Source organism: Zosterops lateralis, assembly GCF_965231275.1.
Source record: "Zosterops lateralis genome assembly, chromosome: 13".
NCBI lineage: Eukaryota > Metazoa > Chordata > Aves > Passeriformes > Zosteropidae > Zosterops > Zosterops lateralis.
In genome coordinates, this window is record NC_139773.1 from 14,725,488 (window position 1) to 14,731,487 (window position 6,000).

Consider the following 6,000-nt stretch of genomic DNA (forward strand, 5'->3'; position numbering starts at 1 on the left):
TAAACACGGGCATTTCTGAGGGCTGCAACTGGTAGTTAGAGGAGTGGATGTTGGGGCTCCTGGTCTGCTCCTGACTCTCCCATGAACTTTCTGTGTGGCCACTTTTCCCACCACTATCTCCACACTCTGCCTTTGCCTGCTCTGCCTCAGGACACGGTGTTCAATTCATGGCCTGGCTGGGATAAGCCATAATCACTCCTTGCAGGAAGCTAATCCTGAAATGCTCTGCAGGGATATGTGTGTGTTTGGGGTGAGCAGCGAAAAGGAAGCTGCTCCTTAAAGGAGGAAGAAAGGAAGTTTGGAGTATAAACCCCCAAGTTGTTGTCTGGAGAGGTTTGACAGCTGATCTCAAAATGTTTGTGGAAATAAAAGCAAACACTTGTGCTCTGAACAATTCCCTTACTAAAGGAAAAAAAAATCTGAAGAAGAAGAAACAGAAAACCCCAACATTTATATGCAGAAACAGCCACCTCTGATGTCTGCAATTAATTTTAAAGATCTTCCTTTTACTCATAATTCCATTTTTTATCATTTTGTCATTTCTCTGGCTGGCCAAGGAGACACTGTGCACCAAAGCTGCCAAATATGCATCTAAACCCCCTTCCCTACCAATGTTTCCTTGCAGGTAGAGCAGGAAAATGTCCCCCCAAGATCTCCTTAGTGCCCTGCACTGAACTTTGGCATCAGCTGGACGTGGCAGGCAGAGGGGATGGCACAGAGCTGGGCTTTGAGGAGTGACCCATTCCTGCATAGCAAAGTGTAGAGAGGAGTTTGTTGGTTTATCTAAATCCTCCTTCCCACAGCTGCCCCTGTGAACATCAGCCTCACCAACCTGGCTGTGCAAAACGAGGCCAGTTGTGAAAGGTGGAAAAAAAACCCAGCTTTGTGCCACCAGTAAATGAAATTTAAGAACTCTTTGTTGACCTGCATCCTTGCATCTGCAGATTAACTGATTATCAGCAGCCCCCACTGAAGTCACACTGGGTAACCTTCTCTCCTTGAATTGCCTGCTCCAAGCTCACAGCCATAAAAATCACCTCTAAAGGCTGAAAAACAGCCAAAGCTGCACAAGGGGAAGGGAAGATGGGCTGGTGGAAAACTTTCAGTCTCACCCATGACAGAAAGCAAAATAAGCAGGGATATTTTAAGGCCAAGTTGAGTTCATCACATCAGCCTTTTTTTTTTTTTTTTTTTTTTTTTTTAACTTGTAACATTCATTTGTGTCTCTCCCTTTCCCTTGCTTGCAAAGCTCCTGGTGGGGTGAGGCCTAATTCCTACATATGGGAGCTTGTAACCATCCCTGTTCAACAGTGTTTGGAGGGCTGGCTGCAAATCTGTATATTTAATTCTCTGCAGGGAGCTGGTCTTCCTGGCCCAGTCTCCTCTTTGGGGTAGATATCAAGCAATATCTCTGCAGTGTATCTTCTTCACATCTGGGCTCCCCTCTAAGCAAAAATAGAAGATGGGCTGGGAGGTTCCCAAGAGCAAGTTCAAATGGCCAAATGTCACCTCAGCAGAGAAGATGGATCAGTCTGAACTGCCAAAAAATGATCAGAATCATAGAATCACAGAATGGTTGGAGTTGGAAGGGGCCTTAAAGATCATCTTGTTCTTATCCCCCTGCCATGGGCAGGGACACCAGGAGAATTGCAGAGAACTGGGTGTTTATCAGCAGAGACAGAAGCCAGTTTGTGTGATGGGACAGTCTTTCTCTGCTGCTTTTAAAAGCTCCTGACATCTCGAGAAAGTGCAAACATAGCTCACTAATTCCCCTCCTCTGATTGACAGGTCAGCTAAGGACATCTCCTCCATCCTATTTAAAGGTGGGAGATGGCATCAAGTGTTTGCAAGTCTCCATCTGCAGCCCTTTCAGCAAGGAGTGTTTGAAGGATCCTCTGGAAAAAGCTCTGTGAAACCCAATCACCTTTGCCAGGTGTCCTTCTGTCAATTCGTGGCAGCAGTGGCCAGAAATACAACCCAACACAGGATGCTTCTCCTGTGTTCTCAGTGGTGAAACACTGGGTGACAGTGTCCTCAGCTAATTTAAAACTTTGTCCTGAATATCAGAGTAAGTGACATTCCTTCTTATGACGGGGAAAAAAAACCAACCCCAAACCAAAAGAACTTTAATCCAGCACTTCTGTGGGTATTTTGGCAAACGAAAATAGGAGTTTTTGTGGAGGGGGAGCATCTCGGAGTTGGCACCAGGAATCTTCCTGGGTGTGCCTGACTGGGGCTGGGCTGGGTTAGGGTTGGGCTGGGATTAAGGCTGGGACTGGGGTTGGGGTTGGAGCTGGGACTAGGGCAGGGTTGGAGCTGAGCTGGGACTGGGGTGAACTGGGCTGGTACTGGGCTGGACTGGGATTGGGCTGGGCCGGGGCTGCGGCCCCACTGGGTGGTGCTGTTATCCCTGCGCCGCCTGCGAAAGTATCCAGTTTATAAAATAAATGCAATCCAACGCCGCCTTAAACCACATGACATAACAGCAGCTTGCGAGCTCCCATTAAAATCTCAATTTGGGGAAATTGATTCTACCTCTGAGCAATTGCGATGCAATTACTCCAACAGGCAGCAATCAAGAATCACATCAAAACAACACCAAACTTTCATCTCCTGCCTCACAATCACCACCACAACAAAAAGCACCTGTCTTGCAAATGCAGCCCGGTTGCCATAAATATATGTAATTTTTAGGAAGGGCAACGTGCACGTCCCGGAGTGGAAGCTCGGACAGAGCCTGCTCTGGCTGGTGCTTTCTGAACTGTCTTGTCTGGCGGGTGTAATCTGTCCCCCCCGTCTCCTGGAGGAGGTTTTGGGCTATTTACGGACTCAGAACATCAGCAACGAAGTCGCTCCCCCTGCCCCTGCCCCGCTTCCAGCTGCCCATCCTCTCCCTGCTCACAGACGTGCCCATCCCAGCCGTGTCCCACATCTGTCCAGCTGTCACCCTCCACCTTCCTTCCCTCGGAGCTCCTAACCCCCCCCCGAGCACTTTGCAACCAAGGCAGTTCAGGGGGAGCTTTGTGTCCCCGCTCCGCTCCCCATTACCGCGATCAGCCCCGGGATGAGCCATCCGAGGGAAAGGGAAATATTGGGGAGGATGTTTACAGTCCTCATCAGTGGTCTGCAAGGAATTACTCGATTGACTTAGCGCAGCGGGGAGCAGCTTTAGTGGCAACCATCAGAAGGGAGGATAAATGAATAACCTCATGCACGCCAGCCAGCGCCGAGCTGGGCAGGGAGCGCTGGGCAGGGGAGGTGGAGAAGAATCGAGGTTTCTTATAAAAAAGGCCGGGGAGGGGGGAGCCAGGAGGGGACCGGGAGCCTCAACAGGTCCGGAGGAGGAAGGGCCATGCAGGGAGCCGGGGGACATGCGGCCGGGGGGGTCCCCAGCCCCCGCCCCGCTTACCTTGGCGGCCGCATCAGCCTCTCCAGCCCCGCGGGGGTCGGTGCAGGCAGCGGCGGCTTTTTAAATATATATTATATTTTTTTTCCAGGAGGGGTAAATAAAACAAAAAATAAAAAACGAAATAAAATTAAACCCAAACGAAATAAAATAGTAAAAGCCCCCGAGGGTCGAAGTGGGGCTGGCGGGGGGGTGGAGGAGGCCGAGGGGCGCGGGCAGCCCCCCGCCCTGCGCGCAGCCCCGGCGGGGTGCAGGCGGCCTCGCTCAGCGGGACGCGGGGAGCCGCATCGCCCTCCCGGAGCATGTGAGAGGCAGCAGAGGAGATAGAGCCAGATAGGGAGGTCCCCTCCCTCCTCCCTCCTTCCCTTCTCCCTCCTCCCTCCTTCTCTCCGCACACGCTGAGCAGCGTCGTTCGCGAGGAGCGGCGGAGGGAGGGAGGGAGAGGGAGAGGGAGAGGGAGAGGGAGAGGGAGAGGGAGAGGGAGAGGGAGAGGGAGAGAGAGGGAGGCGCAGCCCCGGCCCCGCGGAGGGAGGGAGGGGGGGCTTGGGGGGGTCTCCGCTGCAACACCCCCCGACCCCCAGCACCCCCTCTCCGTGTGCAGGCAGACAGCGCTGGGGGACTGGATGGATGAACAGTTTTCCCGGAGAGGTGGGGATGCTCCACCTGCAGCAGGAGGGGATGAAGGGGAAGTGGGGTTTAGGGTCACCCCCCTGTCCAGCCCCTGGGTTATGTGTAAGTGCTGAGAGCATCTTTGGGGTGGGAGGAGGACCCTCATCAGGACTGTGTGGTGGGGAAGGGATGGAGACCCCGGCCTGCCCTAAGAGCCCCTCAGTGTGGTCGCCCACCCCAGCTGCCCCAGCACTGCCGAGAGCTGGGCAGTGTGGCAGATCACCCCCAAATCCCCCCACCACTCCTGGGGTGAGCACCCATCTCCCAGAGAGGCCTGTGGGGGCTGGTTTTGGCAGGCACGGGTAGCAGGGTGATGGGAAAGCTCTGGGTGCCAGGCTGTGCCAAGCAAAGTGTCAGACACACAATTAATTACTGCAGCCCCAGAGCCACAAACACTAAATATGCTGTCGCTGTAGTGCGTGGATAATAGCAGCCCTTTGCAAAGTGCTTCTTTCTCCTCTTTCTCCTCTGTGTGCAAGAGACAGCGACTGCAGAGAGCAGCTCTCCACTGCTTGATTAAGTCAGCAGTGAAGACAAAATGTGCCTGAACAGCTCAGGCTTAAGGAGGGATTTGAGTGTGTGTAAGGTACAAATTAGAAAATGGATGTGATTTAATCACAACAAATCTAAACAGCCCTGCTACAGAAACCTTGCCATCAAAGAGGGCTTTCTCCTAAATGTGGACACAGTAAATGTACAGTCCTGACAAAGGAACAACGTGTTTGGGGATGAGTTATTAAAGCAGGAACAGAGAGAAACTGGGGAAAGCCTGATGTATACCAGATAAGTTATCAGTTATAGAAAGAACGGCTTCCTTCCGTAATAATTATTTGCAAATCAGTCCTCAGTTCTGGATACTGTGGTGTCTGGACACCACAGCAGAGACAGAGCAGCTTCTGTCAGGCTTGGGATGCTGCACAGACAGGAAACCAGGCACAGGCCCTGCCTGGGAGAAGGTAAACTGCTTGTTTGGAGGAGCCCAAGTGAATGCAGCAGACAAAGAAGAGGGGGGAGAAGTGATGGCAAGCCCAGGCCTTCCTGCAGGTGTGCACAGTGGGTCGGGCGTGAGTCCCAGGCTGTAAAATACTGCACACTGGAGCGTTACTAATCCCAGCTCTGGGGACTGTGCCCCTGCTGGCTGGGGGGGCATTGCCACCGCAACCACAGCAGCTTTGGGCTGTGCTGGGGAAGGGCTGCCCTGAGAAGACAAAGCACAAGACAGAAGAATGCTAATGCACAGGGCGCTAAGGTGCCTTGGTAACAGCAGCAGAGCATTGCGGCGGCAGCACTTTGGGGCCGAGCCTGATTCCTGTGGGGAACCAGGAGCCCAAAAGAGGGGAGGCTCCAGCACGGCACAGCTGCATTCGTGGGAACTCTCAGAAGTCTCCGCTGGCCACTTCTCCCAGCCCTTATCAGCGCGCCCGTTAATCTTTGGCATCACAACAGGAGTTGGCACCTCCAGCTCCAGGTGCAAGGTGCGTGTCTCTGACCTTGCCATTTCCTCCATAAACACCCTGAGAGGTGCAGGAGCAACAACGGCCCTTCTTGGGCACCTTCTGCCTGAGCTTGGCCCCTGTGGTGACAGCAGCAGCCGGCCAGGAGGGCTTTGCTGGGAGTGACTGCGGGTCCTGGGGCAAGAGAAGGACTCCATGGGGAGTGGACTGTGGTCCTTGCAGGGAAACTCCAAGGGTGCTGATGTAAATTTGGTCTCCATTGTGTAAAGTACAGCCAAATTCAAAATTAGATCCAGCATATTCAGATTTCCCTTTTCTTTACTTGTCTGATGCATCCCCAGTTTAGTGCCTGTGACCAGTTTCTTAATCCTGGAGGTGAATTTGCCACTCTGCCTGTGCAGGGCCCTTCCTGGCTACAAACCAAAGCAAATAGTGCCAGTAGAGTTTGTCCTTCCAGAGATGATTGAGACA